Raw genomic sequence first — 20,587 nt, 5'->3', positions numbered from 1 at the left:
GTCACTGGTGTTGGCCGTGACATGTCCTCAGGCCTCTTGATGTCAAGGCGAAGAGCGATTCGGCACTTTGTGGAATGGCTGTGGCAATTGCAAGCGAAATTGCACGGTGGTTTGGAACAACGCGTTTATGAATCTGCTTTGATTCCTGGCCATGGTCACCATCGGTTCTGCGATTAAATCTTAACCAACCATGCACCCACCTCCGCCCCCCATCAATGTGTGCTGACCAGCGCGGTGGAGAATGCATAACAACCTCCATGATGACTGAAAGGCGTGAGGAGACCTTCATCCAGCAGTGAATCGATAAATTTACTTTGAGACATTATCGTTGCAGTTTAATTACCAGAGTTGCAATGACATGTAATGACACACGCGTTCATTTGATGACACTGTTGTGAAGGTTCTAGTTGTAGTGCCACGGTGTTTGGGTGATTGTAAAAGTGTCATTGATATTCGCATTAGAGCCAATTAGTACGGTTAAACCTTTGGAATGACCGAGACGACAAACGCAGTACTCATGTAGTTCAATAAACTCACAGAAGCCAGGGATTAGGGTATCCAAAGTGCAGGCCATAAATGCTGCATTTGCATTTTTTACAGCAGTGCTATTGCAATGCATGGGTTATGGACCTGCTGCAGCATCGCATGGAAACGCTAAAGATCATTCCATCAAATTCCTTTCTAAATATGACTCGTGTTCTCTTCTTTCTTTCTTCTTCCTTCCCATTTTCCCCCGCACGTGTTTCTGATATAATTTGATGGTCTGTCCAACTTCCGGTAAGTTTATTTAATCTCTGCCCTTTCGGAATATGCTTGGTAAATCCCGAAGTTCACGCCGAATTCATTATTCGCAACAATTTCCCGGAATGTCACGTTGCAAAACTGGCGTTGTGCCAACGTGCACTCAGCGTCTCAAGTCACTGTGGGTCTCCTGCTAAGGGAGGGCAGGGAGAGAGAGAGAGAGGAGGAGGGGGGGGAGAAAATAATAAACCCCAACGTGAATACAAAGGCAGTTTTTTTTTCAGATGCACCGATTGCTTGATTTCAATCTTGTGCCCTCTTTCACTATTTTAATTCATCTCTCGTGGTTTAAAAATAAAAACACCTCTCGGCAGGAGGTGACTAATGCTTCTCACGAGTGTTTAGACAACGTGCTTAACGATGTTTAAATCTGAGTAGTCGTAGGAGGAGGAGGCATTCGCGACCAATAATAACCATAATAAACCTGTGTTGGGTTATATCGCGTAAATATAAGTGTGTCGCTAAATCCGTCACCACCCGACACAGCCAATTAGTAAGGTTCGTTACGTGACAAACCTTTCTAATTTTCTGTGTCGGGTGGCGGCTGGTTTAACGACACATCTTCACGCGATCTAACCCCCCCCCCCTATTATGGGTGCTTAGCGACGTAAAATATGCCAGCATTAAATCGACGCTCGCTTACACACACACATCCCGTTGAGGCAAAATGCACCGTTGAACATGAGTACGCATGTTAAATACTGCAGCCGCTTCCCTGTTTTTTTTAATGCGTCTTCTGTGAATGAATGACATTCCCCATTATGAAACCGAGTGGAGGCTTGTAATCTATGTAAATGCAATGTCTATTCATGGCAGGCAGGCGAGGAGGGTGAGTGAGTGGGGGGGGGGTAATTGAAACATGTGATAAGTCCTACACGTGGTTGATTATCCGGATGGGTGAGCGGAGCCTGGTTACCCTGGGTTAAAGCAAAACAAGGCAACCCCCGTCGCTTTTCCCACCCGGCTCCCGACGGCCGTTAGGATCCGCGCAATCGTCGTCGTGGCGATGCAGCAAGCAAGCAAGCATCGGCGTGCCCTCCTCGTTAATCTCTGCCTCTTGGGAGGAGGTGCGAAGAGGGAGAGAGGAGGAGAACCTTCCTTTATCCTGGAGAAATCCGATGAGCTGTGAAGAGCCCCGTGGGTGCGGGGGAGTTTCTTTTATGGCGAGATGTTAACTACCTCGCCTGGTACGCAGGAAGTCGTGGGTTTGATCCCGACCCTGACGCCTGCTGCTGTATATTTGGAGTTTGCGTGTCTCTCTCTGTTATCATCACCACGGTGGCTAGAAGATGTTAACTACCTCGCCTGGTATACAGGAGGTCGTGGGTTCGATTCCGACCCTGACGTCTGCTGTATATTTGGAGTTTGCGTGTCTCTCTCTGTCGTCACCACTACGGTGGCTAGGAGATGTTAACTACCTCGCCTGGTATGAAGGATGTCGTGGATTTCGTTCCCGACCCTGACTCCTGCTGTATATTTGGAGTATGCGTGTGTCTCTCTCTGTCATCATCACCACGGTGGCTAGGAGATGTTAACTACATCGCCTGGTATACAGGAGGTTGTGGGTTCGATCCCGACCCTGACGCCTGCTGTAGATTTGGAGTTTGCGCGTCTCTCTCTCCCTCCATGTGGTCGCGTGGAGTTTTTTCCGCGTCCTCCGCTTTTATCCCTCCACATTTAGAATCGACGCCACGCGTTCAGAGTATTTGACTGCCGCTATAAATCTCCCACGCGACAAACGACTTCGTCGGGCGATCATTTGTGATGGCCAGGCCGCTTCTGAAAAAGAGCTGCGTACAGCTTGGTGGGCCGACGTTGGTAAAACAAAAACTTGTTTAGTTTCCGTGTGAAGAGAGGCGAACGTGCCTCCTGGCTCTGAGGCCAGCAGTCACAGACACGCAACCCACCTCTCTCCCCCCGTGGGTTTGCTCGTGTCACGGGCTCTCCAAGCCACCGTCACGCCCAGTTGTTTCTCTTCATTTACACCCCCAAACCCACCTCGCAATCACATTTGTTACTTGTTTTTTGTTTGTTTGTTAAGTTTGTTGAGCCACATGGCCAAGGTTGGGCAAAACTGAGCCCAATTTTTACTCTAGTCTCTATGATTCTCTATGAGTCTCTATGTATCTCTTAGTATCACGATGAGTTTCTACTTGTTTTTATGGGTTTCTGCGTCTCTATTGGGTTTCTGCGTCTCTATGTATCCCTGAGTCACGATGTATTTCTATTAATCTCTATGTATATCTATGAATCTCGATGTATCTCTGTATAAATGAGTTTTAATCTCTGTGAGTCTCTATGAGTCTCTATGTATCTCTTTGTATTGATATGAGTCTATGCATCTCTATGAGTCTCTATGTATGTCGATATATCTCTATGAACCTCGATGTATCTCTGTGGGTCTCTATGAGTCCCTATTTTAATTTTACGTTTGTTGAGTCAGCTGGCCAGGATTGAGCAAAACTATTTTCGCCCAATTTTCACCCAGGCAACTGGAGATCACAGACGTAAGTGTTTCTGACATAACATTAACACTAACAATAACATATTTAAGAATCGCGGTTCAGAGACAAACAACACATATATACTATTAAAAAGAAGAATTACAATAAAAAATCATTAAAACATTGCTTTGTGTTCATAATCAACGATTTTTGGGTTTAGATCGCGTTTATTTATAAATGTGTCGTAACCCTCCACCACCCGACACGGCCAATCAGTAAAAATGTGTCACGTTGACAAAGACAAATAGTTCACTGCTTTAGCCCACCGGTGTGTTGAAGCAACAACATTTACAATTTGAGTACGCCGTTTCGCTGGTAATTGCGATCAGCATCATCGGGCAATTCGCCAGAATGGTGAGGCTCTCCTGTGTCTCCCGTTCTTATATAGAGCAGCAGCAGGGTGACGTCATCATTAACTCATTAACTCATCAGGTGCAAAGATTCAAGGGGGGAGTTATTGTAATTATATACTAGATTAGTAATCAGGCTATTGTTACGATGCGAGTTGTAGATTAGTAATCATTTGGAATGTGTTTTATTCCAAATGATTACTAATCTACAACTCGCATCGTAACAATAGCCTGATTACTAATCTAGTATATAATTACAATAACTCCCCCCTTGAATCTTTGCACCTGATGAGTTAATGAGTTAATGATGACGTCACCCTGCTGCTGCTCTATATAAGAACGGGAGACACAGGAGAGCCTCACCATTCTGGCGAATTGCCCGATGATGCTGATTGCAATTACCAGCGAAACGTCGTACTCAAATTGTAAATGTTGTTGCTTCAACACACCGGTGGGCTAAAGCAGTGAACTATTTGTCTTTGTCAACGTGACACATTTTTACTGATTGGCCGTGTCGGGTGGTGGAGGGTTACGACACATTTATAAATAAACGCGATCTAAACCCAAAAATCGTTGATTATGAATAACATTGGTCGCGAAAGCCTACGTGTTAAATTGCTTTGTGTGTCATGGAATATATTAACCGTGGATTTGTTAGCACACTGGACTTGCAATCCAGATGACACAAGTTCCATCTCCCGGCGCGGGAGCTGAAACTTCGCGGCAAATCTCTCCACCTGCCCACCGCGCAGCATAAATGGGCACATCAGTTTGAGCTGCAGATGACGTGTGGTGAGGTACAGTGTGGGTACTCCGACCTCTTTTGTTGTTGCGAGTACTCCTTTGATGTTGAAACTTCCAGACCGGTCCCTACTGGACATCTGGGAACAACAGAGGCTTCATAGCTCATCAGATTTCTCCAAGATGAATGCATATTCTCTATTCTGATTCTTCCAGGATGCCTGACCAGTGTGCAAGGGTAGGCCAAATTCCAGCCTAGACGGCGTCCTATAGACGAGGCCCTTCCGCCAACAGGTCCCGTGAGCAAGACATTTCTGGGCCGCATCTTTACCATTGTAGTACTAATCGCGTGTATTACTACTTCATATATTACTTCCGAAATCTCAAGACACCGACACTTCAATACACTCTCGTAAAGTCCTCATTTCTGCATCTCTGCTTTGCATCATCGTAGAACAAATATCAAAAAAACTAAAAGGCAAGTACTTCAAAGTCGATTTCTGCGTCTCTGAAATGATCCGTGTCGGGCAGGGGCAAGCAACCACGGCGTCGCCTGCGTGCGGGGTTCAACCGTAGCTGCAGGTGACCTGGTAAGCGTCGCGTACAATAACACGTGAAAGAGTGTTTACGATCGTTGCTACACGTGGTCTATCAAAGGTATTCTCGAACGGGCATCGTTAAATGTTCACAGGCATCATCATTCATTGGGTCTCACAAAAAAGGCTGAGAGGGTTTTACAGAACGCCACGGAGTCGAGGCCAGACCTCCACAGACTTTTAAAAACTATTAAACATTTTCTTTTTTACCAGGTAAGGCCCCACTGAGCTGCGTCGCCACATGGTAGCTCAGCGAAAGTTGGCTTAGCGCGTGGATATTTATAGCAACCAAATACTCTAAACGCACGTTGATTCTAAATGTGGAGGGAAAAACCAGAGTACTCGGAGACAAATCCACGCGACCGCGAGGTGAGAGAGAGAGAACATGCAAACTCCAAATATAGAGCAGGCATCAGGGTCGGGTTCGAACCTACGCCCTACTACGACGCACGCAGCCACTCCCCCAAACCTGTTTGAATAAACAGCCCTGTCCCCATTCATAGAGGTTGCAGAGTGTTGCTGGTTACTATCGGTGGCTACAGCTCTCCGATGCATTTCTCAGTGCACCGCGTGTGTTGTTCGGCATGATGTCCCACCTTCAGAATTGAGTTCGGCTCCAGGAGAGGAAGCTCCCAGCACGTGGAGCGAAATCTTGGCCATCGTGCCACACAACAACCCGACAAACCACACACATCGGGGAGCTGCACAGAAACGACCGCTGCCGGTAAATCAGATGGCTAATGTGGTGTTTATTCATCAGTATTGAACCAGGATAGACCCACGATATGGACGTCTCATTTCCAAAGGCGTCCTGGCAAGGCGACGACATTGACAATGGGAGTGGAGTGGTGCTGGAGCATTATGCAGGGTGGTCCAGATGTCTTGTGACCACCAATGAATTGACCACTAACGTTTTTTTCTTTTGCATTTTCATTTCGGTGGAGAATAAACCTTTACTTACAAAGAATATGAAGTTTTAGATAATTTAATTTGGGGGTCACAAGACATCTGGAACACCTTGTACAATGGACCCAACCACTCCAGTGAGACTTCCAGCCATGGCTAACGCCTGCATGGTTAACTAGAGCTTGTAATGAACGTGGAGTGGGGGCACTTATAAACGAAAAACTAATTTATTTGCATTTTACCAAGTAAGGCTCACTGAGCTGTATATCTCTTTTTCAGAAGCGACCTGGACACAAATGTGGAGCAGCCAAACACTCTCAACGCACGTTGATTCTAAATGTGGAGGGAAAAACCGAAAGACCCTGAGAAAAAAAAAACCCACGTGATCGTGGGGAGAGAAAGACACTCAAACTCCAAATATACAGCAGGCGTCAGGGTCGGGATCGAAGCCAATACCTCCTGAATACTAGGCGAGGGAGTTAACATCTCGCAACCGCGGTGCCCCATGACTTAATGCCTACACACCAAGGGACAGATACTTGATGTAAGTTTAGTGACTCACTTCTGACACACTAATAGTAGGCGGCAACACTCGTTTATTCTACACCTTTGGACATTGTTCACACACGGGATAACTATAAACGGGTCAGAACAGCCGGAACGCTGTCTGACCCACGACGCCGGAGACGAAGATGAAGACGTAGCACCTTGGGTTCCATTCCACCGACAGACAGCCCCTATTCAGCCTCGGGACTTCCATTTTATGACCTCCGGTGTGGCCTGGCTCCACCCTCGGCCACGCCCCCTTCTGGACCCTACCAGAAGGTTTTGGGCTGTACCTCACGTGCACACCTTTGCCCCACATCCTTTACCTCGGCCTATCACATGCTCCACCAGACGTCCGGGGTGCCATGTCCTAATATGCCCCCTTCTGCCAGCAGCCAGCGCCACGCACCCTCGGTGACCCACTCTGTGGCATTGCTCTGTTGGCAGAACGCCTGCTACACTCTGCTCTGCCGGAAGGATCGGCCGTGACTGCCCACAATTCCCTCTCTCTGTCAGTAACCAGTGCTACGCGCCATAGTGACCCATTCTATGTCACTAGATCACCTCCCCTTAACAAACACAACCGTCCCGGCTGACCTCCATATCTCACGCAGTGAGAGGACCCACCATCAACCAACAACAATCCCGATGACAACAACAGCAACAGCAAAAACAACCATTAGCTACCACCTCACGAGTCAACACAACAACAACAACAACAACCGTTAGACCCTCTCCCCAGTTTTCCATGGGTTTCTAGACTCTCGAAGCCCTGCCAGTTTTTCGTTTGCCGCTTGCCTCTTGGCCGAATTGCCACGGGACGCCTCTCGAGCTTTCATCAATCGTTTAATGGTGAGGCGTATAAGTCCCAGCACACACGACTCTCTTATTATCCGACGCAATATTTAATTGGGCTTCCATGGGGGGGGGGTCACACTCTCTCCTAAAAAAAACATGGACAACATGGTAGAGGCATGAGAGGCCATCTTATAGGCCGTGAGAAGACCCGGAACATGTAGGTCCCAATCAGACTGCCTCGTTGACCGGTTGGCACAACATGGACGTAAGTTTCCTGTACAGGCGCTCTACCATCCCGTCAGTCTGGGGATGGTAGGGTGAAGTCCAAATTTTCTTCATACCCAACTCGCCTTTAGCTCGGAGAAGCGGAGGTCGGCACGGTGTCAGATGGCGTATGCACGTAGAACTGTCCCTGCTCAGCATGGCATCCCTTGGAAATGTGGCCCCACAGGCCACACTTGAAACAGGTGACGGAAGCTCTCCATGGTGAGGTAATGGTTCTCCCTTGCAGTTCCCGCTCCTGTTGCCGTCCCGTGTCGACTTTCTACCGCGGACTCCCAGCCAGTGATGCACAAATTTGAGGGGGCTTACACTTCCCCCGACTTTCCTGCACAAGTGGCCACCCCTACTCGCTGTCGCAAGTTACAATGTGCCTGTATGCATCGAGCCACCTTAATCGAAGTCAGGTCGTCCTCCTCCGGGGCGGGCAGAAAAACATGAATTCCCCACGCCAAAGTTAACAACCTCTCCAATACCAGGGAGTCCAACCCCACTTGCTCCATCTTGGGGTAGCGACATCAACACGCTGCGGAAGGCGAAGGGCGTCACACATTGGATGGCGGATCGAAGATAGCTGCCATCTGGGCATACGCCTGTGACAACGTCATCCTGTCCGTTGGGGGAAATCGCACAAAATGACGCCAAGGCATCGTCGTCCAAAGTCGTAGGCAGCGCTCGCAGTGCCTCAACATCAGTCCATCCCACGAGCTCACATGTAGCAGCAAAACGCCTTTGAAAGGCAGCCCAATCGCCCCCCGCGACGGCAAACACTCGTACAAACAGCATCCGCTTCTGTAGGGTGCGCATCTCCGCGCGCGAAGTCGGTGGCAAGTCAAATTTGGTGGGAGCCGTTTCCCACCCAGCGGACAAAATGGCGGTCGCTCGTGCGAGCCGAGGCTCCACCATTTCCCGCGCTCGGCTAATGGCGGCGGCGTGGCTAATGGCGGCGGCGTGGCTAATGGCGGCGGCGTGGCTAATGGCGGCGGCGTGGCTAATGGCGGCGGCGTGGCTAATGGCGGCGGCGTGGCTAATGGCGGCGGCGTGGCTAATGGCGGCGGTGTGGCTGTCCACTCGCCCTTCCGAAACCAGCACGTCTTCTTCCGGCTCCTCCACGTGTCTCAAAAGGGAGTCACTTCTGAGACACTAATAGTAGGAGGCAACACTCGTTTATTTTACACCTTTCGACATTGTTCAGACACGGGATAACTATAAACGGGTCAGAACAGTCGGCACCCTGTCTGACCCACGACACCGGAGACGAAGATGAAGACGTAGCACCTTGGGTCCCGTTCCACCGACAGACGGCCCCTATTCAGCCTCGGGACTTCCCCTTTATGCCCCCCGGTGTGGCCTGGCTCCACCCTCGGCCACGCCCCCTTCTCGAACCTACCAGAAGGTTCTGGGCTATACCTCACGTGTCCCCTTGGTCACCTTTGCCCCACATCCTTTACCCCGGCCTATCACGTGCTCCACTAGCCGTCCGGGGTGCCACTGTCCTAATATGCCCCCTTCTGCCAGCAGCCAGCGCCATGCACCCTGGGTGACCCACTCTGTGGCATTGCTCTGTTGGCAGAACGGCTACCACACTCTGCTCTGCTGGCAGGTCGGCCGTGACGCCCACATTCCCTCTCTCTGTCAGTAACCACCGCTACGTGCCGTAGTGACCCATTCTATGTCACTACATAAGTATTAGAGTACACAACACCATATCATCATTATGCCTCGATATCTTTCCTTACCCGTAATTGTTTGGATATTAATTCTAAATTTCTATCGCCAAAATGAATGTTTTTTTTTTAAGTACCTCATCACAATGGACCGATAAAGAACATACATACATTATTCGTATTTATGATGAACTCTTCCCCACGTGAATCGCATGCATAATAAACAGCACTTGAAGCAGGTATTTGGCTTTTGAGGATGTGGGGTTTATGGGCTACGAGCTGAATGCGTCAGATTTAATCGGAAGCTAACCAGTGGTGACCATCGTGGCTTGCCAGGTGTTGTAGGTGTGGGGTTGTAAGTGGCCACGTGATAGCCGTGCTGCGTGTTACCACCCGGTCGTGTGTGTGTGTGACGCGTGGTCACTGGGTCCTCTGGCTTCCTCCCACGCGAGATGATTGGCTAATCATTCCAATGGAATTAGACAAACATCGAGATGCAGGACACTCCTGAAAGATGATCGAGTCCGATTGAGGTTTGCTTGGGTAAATAATTGGCATTATTATTATTGCACTATGTTTTTTTAAATACCATCCGTAGCCCGTTTTCCCTGCACCCCCCCCTCTCGCTCCTCCTCTCTCTGAACCCCACCCTCTCCTTCCTCCCCTCCCCACCTCCCCCTCCCTCCCCGCCAACCCCTCGCCCGGGCTCCTTCCCACGCGACATTTCTTCCCATAAGGTAAAGGCGCAGCCCCCTGCAAGTGCTCGTTCACATCACTGCTTCGCAGAAGGCCCTCCACTTGATGGAGCCCTAGAGTGACCCTCTTGAGCAGGTATTTGGCCTACTCTTCCACCCTGGTCAGAACGTCTTGGAAGAGGTGGTTAGAGAAGGTATTTGGCCTACTCTTCCACCCTGGTCAGAAAGGCCACCACACGTGACCATCCAACTTCGTTCATTCTCTTTGACGTCTGTGGGAATAAAAAGCTTCATAGCTCGTCGGATTCCTCGACTAGAAATAATTATCCTGATTCCGAACTGTGGTGCTGGTTGGGCAGAAGTGGGAGATTTAAGATCTCTGGATTCGTCCGCCCGGTTTTCCTGCTGTTACACTATGGAAGCCTCCCCATGGTCGGCCTGATTATTATTATTGTCATAATGGTCTCATGGCCAAAACGTTTTCTCTGTGCATAATAAGTTCCTGCACTCCCACAATTAGTGCAGTTCGTCGGGAGTCTGGCAATACACATCCTTTCAAATACAAACTCAAAGGAACAACCAGGTTTGTACGTTTGAATAAACTTACACATGTATTCACATACACCCGCGCCCACTGGCAGGCGTGTTCAATTAAATAATCGCGCAATACGTTGCATGCGAATGCCTACAGCTGTAAAGTAAAACAATTAAAAAGTAAATATTGTTTTCGATGTGCTGAGAGAGAGAGAGAGAGAAAAAAACACCTAAGGGCAAAAACACAACGAAATCTCGCGTTTGTACCACGGATGTTTGTACCACGATGTTCCCGCAATGACTGAGATGCTTAATTTTAGATGATAGATAGGTCATTTCAAATAATGTCCTCCCTCCCAGATCTGTGAAAAAACTCCTTGTAGTAGTAGTAGAGACATATGCATGCACCTCGGGGCAAGGGACTTCATTTTTTGTTCCTCCCAAGCGACGTTTCGGGTGTTTGTTGTCAGTAGCAGGGCCGAGTGGGTTGAGAGGTGGGGCCAATTGCAATGGGAAGGTTGGTATAGGAGTCCAACTCCGTACGCAAGATGATGTATATTTGTTCCGAAAATTACCATTCCCGTGGGACCTAATCCATTGTTGCTATTTAAATGTTCCATAAGAAGCATTTTTTTTATGCCGGATTAGTTTTATTACGAGTGGATGGTTTGCCAGAGTGCTGCGCGGGTTTGCAAGATTCGTGCCGCAGTGTTTTGTTTTGTTGGGGGGCCGGTGTCCGACGTACCGCTCGACGCGTGGCTGGCGTAAGCTTGAGTTCCCGAAGAAGCTCTCGGCGGCACGTGGAGTGAAACGTCGGACATCGTTCTGAACAGCACCATGCGGTAGGACGACACACAAGTTCGGCGAGCCGCGTGGTCCCTGGTGGCCAGGGCAGTACTTTGTTATTCGTCTTCATTCACGTGGCTTTTGTTCACAATGACCACCCTGGGAATCCATTAGAAAGGTTTATTTTTTGTTTGTTGGGTTAGATCGCGTAAATGTGTCGTTAAACCCGCCACCACCCGACACAACAAATTAGTAAGGATTGTCACGTAAACAAAACGTGCCAATTAGTTACTACTTTAGTGCACGGATGTGTGTTGGAGAATAAAGCCATCACCTTTACAATTTGAATACGACGTTTCGGTTGTGATTACAACCAGCTTCATCAGGCAATTAGCCAGACACGTGACACACCTTACTAACTGGCTGTGTCGGGTTGTGGCGGGTTTAACGACGCATTTATATTTATGCGATCTAACCCCAAAAAGATCTCTACTATATATGGATGATATTGGTCGCGAAAGCCTCCTGCTGCTACGTGTTCAACTCACCCTGGGAATGTGTCCGACAATTCTGCCGTAGTCGAGAATAATGAGCCACTGCCCCAAGTTAAGAGGCACACTGTTTTTGTATTTGTCCATGATAAGTTTCGGCGAAGATGTTCACGCAATCGGTCGCAACTTGCCATGCAACGTCGCGTTCAAGGTCATGTGTTTATTCGGCCCAGTAGATTAATCGTGGCACTTTTGTTCCTGGACTCTGCTTCAATTACAGTCGAATCACCAGCATCTAGAATATAAACTTGTAAATATCTGTTAGACCAAAATGGGACGTTTTTTTTGCCAGTACCAAAGGATGAACAAATAAGAATAGGCTTTACCCTTTTTGGCAATAAAACAGGCCGTGTTAAGATGTTCAAACACCACCCGACACAACAAATTAAACCAATCCACTGCCAGATGAAGGCCTCCCCCATGCAGTGTCGGCAATGGGGGCTGTTTGACCATACTTCACCACACTGGTCAACGCCGGTCGGTAAAGGGGGGCACAATACCGGTTCATATATCGCTCGCCAATGATGTCAGGAATCTTAATTTTAGAACTTTCGTGACTGCAGTAAATGATTATTTGGTTCTTTCGGTTAATTTAATTTAATTTATTATTTTATCTTTAGACGTGATGTCAGGAATGGCCAGGATTTAATTAGTACAGTGCCAAAGGCACATTGCAAATGCCCTACCAAAGAAAACAAATATAGCACATTAAATCCAATTATAACTATTTTGGTACAATCTATATGGTGATGTCAATGAGAATCCACTGTAAAACATTCTGTCCTATTTAACTATGGAAAATGTTTTACGTAAATGTTGACATTGGACAATGGTCACCTCGTAGTCTCTGCACGGGCTGTACCATGCCAACCTGGCAGACAAGGTACCGCCTGACTTGGGACACTTCACGCGGAACGTCACGTGCCCTGCCTGACGTTTATTGCTACTGAGCTTGGCCCTGAAACTTTTATTCACTGGCTGAGCGTCAGGTTGAGGATGGTTTTACGGCACACATTTTTACTTGCGTTGAGATCTGACCCCAATGAGCAAAATGTGGCGAGCCCCAAAAATACTCCTGCCATTACCAACGTCGCATATCTGGCCCACGGTGGGGGGGTGGGGGGCGGGGCGGGGGAGCAAAGCTACAGGCGGACGTGAGCAAATGTTGGACGCGTGAACATCCGTGGAGAGTGACCGTGACGCCAACTCGGACAAGTACCACACCGCGTGTGGCCGGTTCATGGTTCGACGGTCGGACGACGTTGGACTCCCACATGTCCCTCCCGGTTGAAATGTGTTCTACGAGCGAGGAGACCTGTCAGAAATTTGCGGTTTGCACTTGGCGACCCGCACCATCCACCCGGGGCCCCTCTCCACCGTGCAGCTCCCAGCTTCACTCCTCTGGACCGCCGCTGGCTTTGCGGTTCAGGCCGACGTCTACCCCGGCCTCGTTACACCGCGGTCATTAACACAGACGTTGCGAGCCTCTCGGCACTCATGATGCCATCTATCAGCAACCGTTGCATCCACAACAGATGCTGTTCGGCAAAGCCATGCGCAGCTGACGCCACCGAGCCTCTGCCGTTGTTGCTTCCTTGTGCCTGATCAGCTGTTGCCTAGTTGGCCCCTGAACGCCGCACCAATATACCTCACTGGCCTCAAAGGATGTCGGGGCAAGGGCTACTCGTGGCACGTGGGGGGCGTAGAGTGACCGCCACACACTGCTGGCCTAGCAGAGGCCCATGGCAGCTTCGGATAACCGGCCACTGGTGCACATTGCCGAGATTTAAGCCCAGGTCACACTGCGCACACACACAAAGGACATCCCGCCTGTATAGCCACAACGAAATATTGGAGGCAAGTGCTATTAGCGAGCATCTATGAAGGCCGTCACGGCAGACGAGAGGGTGGGTGCCCAGCACCATGCCCAGATACATCTGGCTTGCCAGCGTTGATGATGATACACACCGCACAGGTACTCAATTGAGGCTTAGTTGACCTAGAGGAGGCCCAGGGCCGGTTTAGATATTCGTCACCGATAATGGCTGTGAGGAAGAATCGAACTCGGGTTGCCGCGTTCATAGTGCAGTGCGCTAACCATTGCGCAACTGCTCCCCACTCATGCACAACGACAAAGATCCCCTGTATATAGCCTTAGCAGACCCTTGAGGCAAGTGCTGTTAGCGAGCACCTTGCACACAAAAGATAAAGATCCCCCATAAAGTCTTAACAAACTTTAGGGGCAAGTGTTGTTAGTCAGCACCTATAAAGGCCGGTACAGCACACGAGGGGGTTGGTGGCCAACACCACGCTCGTCCGCCTTTGTCTCCCTAGTGGCGATGTTTACTCATCGCACCGGGTACTTATTTGAGGTTGAGTCGAACTAGGGGAGGCCCAGGACCGGTTCAGATAATCGTCACTGATGATGGCCATGAGCGGGAATCGAACCCGGGTCGCCAGGTTTGAAGTGCAGCGCGCTAACTGCTACACTGCCGCTCCCTTGCACACACAGATATACACACAGACACACACACACAAACACACAGACACACACACACAGACACACACACACAGACACACACACACACACACAGACACACACACAGACACACAAACAGACACACAGACACACACACGCAGACACACACACAGACACACACAGACACACATACACAGACACACACACAGACACACACACAGACAAACACACACAAACACACAGACACACACACAGACACACACAGATACACACACAGACACACACAGATACACACACAGACACACACACACACAAACACACAGACACACACAGACACACAAACACAGACACACACACAGACACACACACAGACACACACACACAGATACACACACAGACACACACACACAGACACACACACACAGACACACACAAACACACCTACACACACAGACACACACACAGGCAAGTGTCGTCGTGGTGGAGGCTAGCGTTGAGGAATCAATATACGAAGCCTCCACTGAGCGACGAGGTAATCGGAAAAGAGGAGCGTAGCAAGCGGGTTCACACGCGTGGGTTTACTCCAAGTGCTCACAGTTTGCTGCCACGTGCAGGACACTCGTGGGCAAAGTCTCTCAACACCGTGGGGCTTTCATGGATAAACCACGTCAACGGATGCGTCATCATCATCATCAGCGGCCGCAGACTGGCCACGGTAGTGATGCACGCCCGTGATCCGGTGCTTCAGATGAGACGGTCAGTAGTGGCCCAACTTCTGCTTTGGGCACGGCACGTTGAAAAGAGCAGCCACTGCGTGTTTGTTTTTGTCTTTTTTGGAACGGACACCAAAAAATAAAAGTTTATAAAATCGGTGACGTCTCGGTTCGTTATTCGTTTCCACGGGCGCCGGCCACGAGCTGGCGAATCTCAGCGGCGGTGGTGGTGGCGGTGGTGGTGGTGGGTGGCGGCAGTGGCGGTGGTTGTGGTTGCGGTGGTGGCGGTGGTGGTGGTGGCGGTGGCGGCAGTGGCGGTGGTGGTGGTGGCGGTGGTGGTGGCGGCGGTGGTAGTGGTGGTGGTGGTGGCGGTGGTGGTGGCGGCGGTGGTAGTGGTGGTGGTGGTGGCGGTGGTGGTGGCGGCGGTGGTGGTGGGGACGGTGGTGGTGGCGGTGGTGGTGGTGGTGGCGGCGGTGGTGGTGGCGGTGGTGGTAGCGGTGGTGGTGGTGGCGGTGGTGGTGGCGGTGGTGGTGGCGGTGGTGGCGGCGGTGATGGTGGTGGTGGTGGCGGCGGTGGTGGTGGCGGTGGTGGTGGTGGTGGCGGTGGTGGTGGTGGCGGTGGTGGTGGCGGTGGTGGTGGCGGTGGTGGCGGCGGTGGTGGTGGTGGTGGTGGCGGCGGTGGTAGTGGTGGTGGCGGCGGTGGTGGTGGTGGCGGTGGTGGTGGCGGCGGTGGTAGTGGTGGTGGCGGCGGTGGTGGTGGTGGTGGTGGCGGCGGTGGTGGCGGTGGTGGTGGCGTTCCTGCACCCTGGATGGGCACGCGGCCGTCAGACTGTGCCCCCCGCGTTGTCCCTTCCCACTCCGCGGGCGCAGGCGCAGCCGTCTTTTATTATCCTCGTTAATATTTTTTCGTTTTATATATATTATAAAAAAACTTGAATTAATTAAACAAAAAAAACCAGAGCGCAAAGGGATGGAAGGAGCCAAACGAAAGGCGCAGCGGGGCTCGCGCTGTAGATCGCGAGGAGGGCGGCGCATGCGAGATGCGGGCAAGCCCGTGCAGCGCGGTGGTCGCGGCGCTCGGTCTGAGGAGGCCAGGCGGGTCACGGCCTCGACAAGCCCCGGGCTGGCACAGCACACGGAGTAATGGGGGCGGGGGGGGCCCTCGGTTGGGCGGGATTTTGGGTGTCTCAAATTCAAGGAGGCTCGTCAGCGTCCGCGCAAACTCACGCAGCCAAATCCTTGACGTGTCCTCGACGTGCGTATTATGTACGCCGCGTGTAGGTGATACCGTGGAAATGGGTACGGCACAGAGAGTGAGTGGATGGACAGGTCAGGTGTGGTGGTGACAAAGTTTGGATATCCCCCACCTATTATTTTCCTACCTACGTGAATTTACCGAAAGAACCAAAGAGTTTGGATTCTTGCAGTCACGAAAACTTCAAATCGAGATTATCGCCCACCTGTTCCATTATTTCCGTGGACGTTACCTTTGAAGGTGTGTGTAACCCGATGTTAACTTTGATCGTGAAAAACCGTCTGCTCGTCTATGCGACTGGGGCGGGGGGGGGATGCTTGTTTGATAGAAATCGCGTAGTTAATTGTATTAAAATGTGCCCATTGAATTTAAACAACACGAGGGCGGTGATGGGGCGGGGAGGGCTGGAATCTTTCCGGAGTCGTTTCTTGAAGCCAACGCAGATGAGGTGGCCTAATGAGGTGGCTGCGAGCCGCGTGCAGTGTGCGTGTGGCAATAAAAACAGATTTTGCGGGAATGTCAAGTGCGCGTGTGTGCGCGTGCACGCTCACTCCATGGGGAGCGGTGGTGTAGTGGTTAGCGCGCAAAGTTGCGCTACGAACCCCACTCACCCGAGTTCCATTCCCGCTCACGGCCTACACCGGTGACGATTATTTGAACCGGTCCTGGGCCTCTTCTAGGTCGACTCAGTCTCAAACGAGTATCTGGTACCGTGTGTAAAAATCGCCACTAGGGAGATAAAGGTGGCCCGGCGTGGTGCTGATTACCCACCCCTCGTGTGACGTTGCGGCGTTCAAAGGTGCAACAGTCTGTTGGGGGGGGGTCTTTGTCTTTGCTATGTCACTCCATTGTAGATTTTTGTTATTTTCTTTCTACTTCAGAACAACAACGAAAACTGCTCGTAAGGCTGAGATCAATCCAATATAAATGACAAGGACCGTGTTTGCTTTCTCAAACTCTGACCCAAACCTTCACCACAAATAACTGTGTCAATAATAGAATAAGCTGTTACAGCTGCAGTGTTTTTCTTCTACTTAGAGCCACAGATGTTAATGCTTTGATTCGTTCTTTAGACTCAAAAATATTTTTTTTTCGGGAGATTATTCTGCAGATACGTGTTTTATTTTCTTTCAAACGGCTTCATTATATACAATTTAGGTGTATAAATAAGATCTGTAAATGACATTACATTTCCCTAATTGATCGAAAGATATGTGCACAGCTTTATTTGGCTTATACACTCACAGAAATCTGTGCTCCCCGGATTATAAGGCGGTCCCGAATAGTAAGACGCACTCTGACCTTCGTCCCGGTGTCAGTGAAGTTATGCAAATTAAATTACAAAGGTCCCCCATATAGCCTTGACGAGATTGTGAGGGCAAGTGCTGTTAGCGAACACCCATAAAGGCTGAATCGACCGAGGGAAAGGCCCAGGACCGGTTCAGTAACCGTCACCGATGTTGACGGTGAGCAGGATTTTATTCAGGTCACCGAGTTCGTAGCGCAATGCGCTAACCACTGCGCCACCGCTCCCTACATTTAATTTATAGAAATGTGGTCACACACACACATACGCGTACAAGACTATACCAGATTATAAGATACACTCCCAACTTTTGCTTCAAAATTAAGGTGGGGCGGGGGCATCTTATAATCGAGAGAATTCGGTAATACAACCCGATTGAGAGACGTCATTCGAGCCTTGGTGACATTTGCGAAGGAGGTTATCTCGATTCTCCATTCTTCCGAGAAGTCCAATATTCTTAGCGTTCAGCAGTCGCTCCAAAGCCTTTGAGCCAAGCCAATGCGCCCCTGCGCAATGCGTTGGCAGGATTTTTATTTTATTTTTTAATATAATTGCGGCAGCACCGAGAATAATAACAGATTGGGCAAGTAATAGATTTCTTCCCAAGTGAACGCAATGGACAAGTTTGGCAACTAATCGACAAACGTTGTGTATTACCTGGTTAGAGGCCACACACATCCAAGCGATATGCAAGAAGTGTGCTACTGAACTTGAATACTACGTAAAAGTAATCGAAATTCGAAGACAGTGTTTGTATTTATTTCAATTTACGCTTGGATAATTCAAATGATAAAAAATAAATCGTGATCCGGATGAAAATGATAACAATTGATACCAGTTCAAAGCTACGTTCGTGCAGTGAGAACTTTTAAAGGTCAATATACACCACCAACATCCAAATTTAATCATGCAGCATGAATATCAGAATTAACAAACGTACTTGTGGTAAACATGCAAACATGTGTTTGTATATATATTTCAATTTATGTTTGCAAACATATTTGGTTAATGCAGATTTGATTAATTGAAAAATGTGTTTCTTTGGTGTTTGAACATCTTAACACCTTTTTTAATGCCTGAAAGGGTAAATGCCTATTCTTATTTATCATATAGAATCTTATTTTTTTCATTTCAAAGTATTTTTACTGAAATAATCCGATGAGCTATGAAGCTATTTTTTTACAGATTCACAGTCGAATCGATACGCACTCAAAAAACACTCGAAATGAAGATCATTCACTGGTCGTGTTGTCCACTTATATATAAAAAAGATGTGCACACGGATCATGTTAGTGGCGTTCCAGCACTACAGAGCGCCAGTTGCACATTCTTGTACGTGAGAATACCTCCCCCAAAAGGGTAATTAAACACATAGAGGCTCGCGTAACAATCGGCGCAGCCAATAGATGGCAACTGAAAAATTGGGCCTCGGTATAAATCTCCCTGCCTTGCACTTACTTTTATTGGTTTGAGAAAACCACTGATGAATCCTGACTTACTGCTTCCCACAATGCAGGACCGTAACCATGCCCCCCCCCCCTCAAACCCACCCCCCTCCTCCCGTCGGGAAAAGAAGGATGTGTTTTGTTATTAGCCCCGATGCTTCCCCATAGTAACGTGCTGGCAGGAGAGCCGGGAGTTAATCTTTTAAATGCTGCATGTGACCACACAGCACAGGAAGGAATTCTCATTTTCTGGCATAAATTCAAGGATCCCGGCATACAGTAGTGAGAGCGTGCCCGTGTTTTAACATCCTGTCAAAATAGCTGGAGGCAATTGACCAGGTCTGCAGAAAATTTCCCGGACACCCGTTGGTTATAACTCTGGGACGCATGAATGGGAACATCAACTTTTAAACGGATCTCTGCCCATTGCTCTGAGTCAGTCTGGCACTGAGCAACGTGCTTTGAAGCCGTCTAAATGACGCTCGTGCGTCGTGCCGTCGGAACGACATTTGCAGGGGAAATTGGCACCAAGCGAGGACATGTAAGAGGCACCCACCACATGGAGACTGGTAGACAACACACGTGTGGTGGTGGTGGTGTGGCCAACACAGGGCTCGGTAACTCAAAGAACAAGAAGAGATATTTATTTTCCGAATTCGGTAACAAAAAAACTAAAACGCAATATTTCAAGCGCCGCAATGCATGTCGACACGAGACGGTGGTGGTTCCTTAATAAATAACTGTCAGGAAGCAGCAGGCCCTTAAAGAGCCGCAGGTTGCCAATCCCTGGGCTGGCACCGCACCTGGCCAGCATCGCCATGATTCTTGACCATTGGCTGTCATCCCTTGTGGCCGTGACTCGTCCCTCCCGAGCCCCGCGCGCACTTTCAACGAAACGACGTGAACGATGTGACGGGCCTGCGTATGTGCCTGAACCCGTGTGCGCAGGAATGTGGCTGTAGCCCAGAATCGTAGCTGAGACACTGGCACCTGGGGACAACGTGCTACCAAACGTCCCGGATTTGGCCGGGACGTTTGGGAAGGCTGTCCTAGCGTTCCAAAAGCGTTTTGGAAAATTCGGGATGTTGTCCCAGCTAAATATTTGGTGGAATTGTCAGAGCAGTAGGGTGGGGAGCCCTACGTATGCACTGGGTGGGGCTGAAGTCTGAACGGGGCAAAGTCACTCTGCGTGGGCGGCATTAGTGGCTGAGTGGGCGTGGCTATACAAAGTGGGCGGGGCTGATGGAGATGTCCCCGGGCATCCTGGTTGAGACTCCCAGAAAAGCGACGGCCCTCAACGCGACCTCCCGCACAGATCGCAGTCCGTCCGTGGCAAGCGGCGTCTTGAACCATCCCACACTGGCGGGCGCGATTAAGTAGGGTCACGTTGCTCCCACAACCCCACGTGGTACACTGGCGAGGTATTAACCCGGCTGTAACACTAAACTACAAAGAGGTAGGCATTGCCTTCGGATCTGAAGGGAAATTGTTCAATCGGTTAAATATTATTCAATTAGTCAAGAGATGCAGTATGTATGTGCGTTGAACTTATTTTTCACCGTACGTCGCCAGCCGCGCTAATCGGAGGTGCCAGAGGGAATGATAACACACAAAAACACAAAAAGCAGTTCTAAAG

This window comes from Lethenteron reissneri, chromosome 42 (genome assembly GCF_015708825.2).
Source record: "Lethenteron reissneri isolate LAM-NWPU_2019-01 chromosome 42, ASM1570882v1, whole genome shotgun sequence".
NCBI classification, from domain to species: Eukaryota; Metazoa; Chordata; class Hyperoartia; order Petromyzontiformes; family Petromyzontidae; genus Lethenteron; species Lethenteron reissneri.
This window is presented reverse-complemented; position numbering follows the sequence as displayed.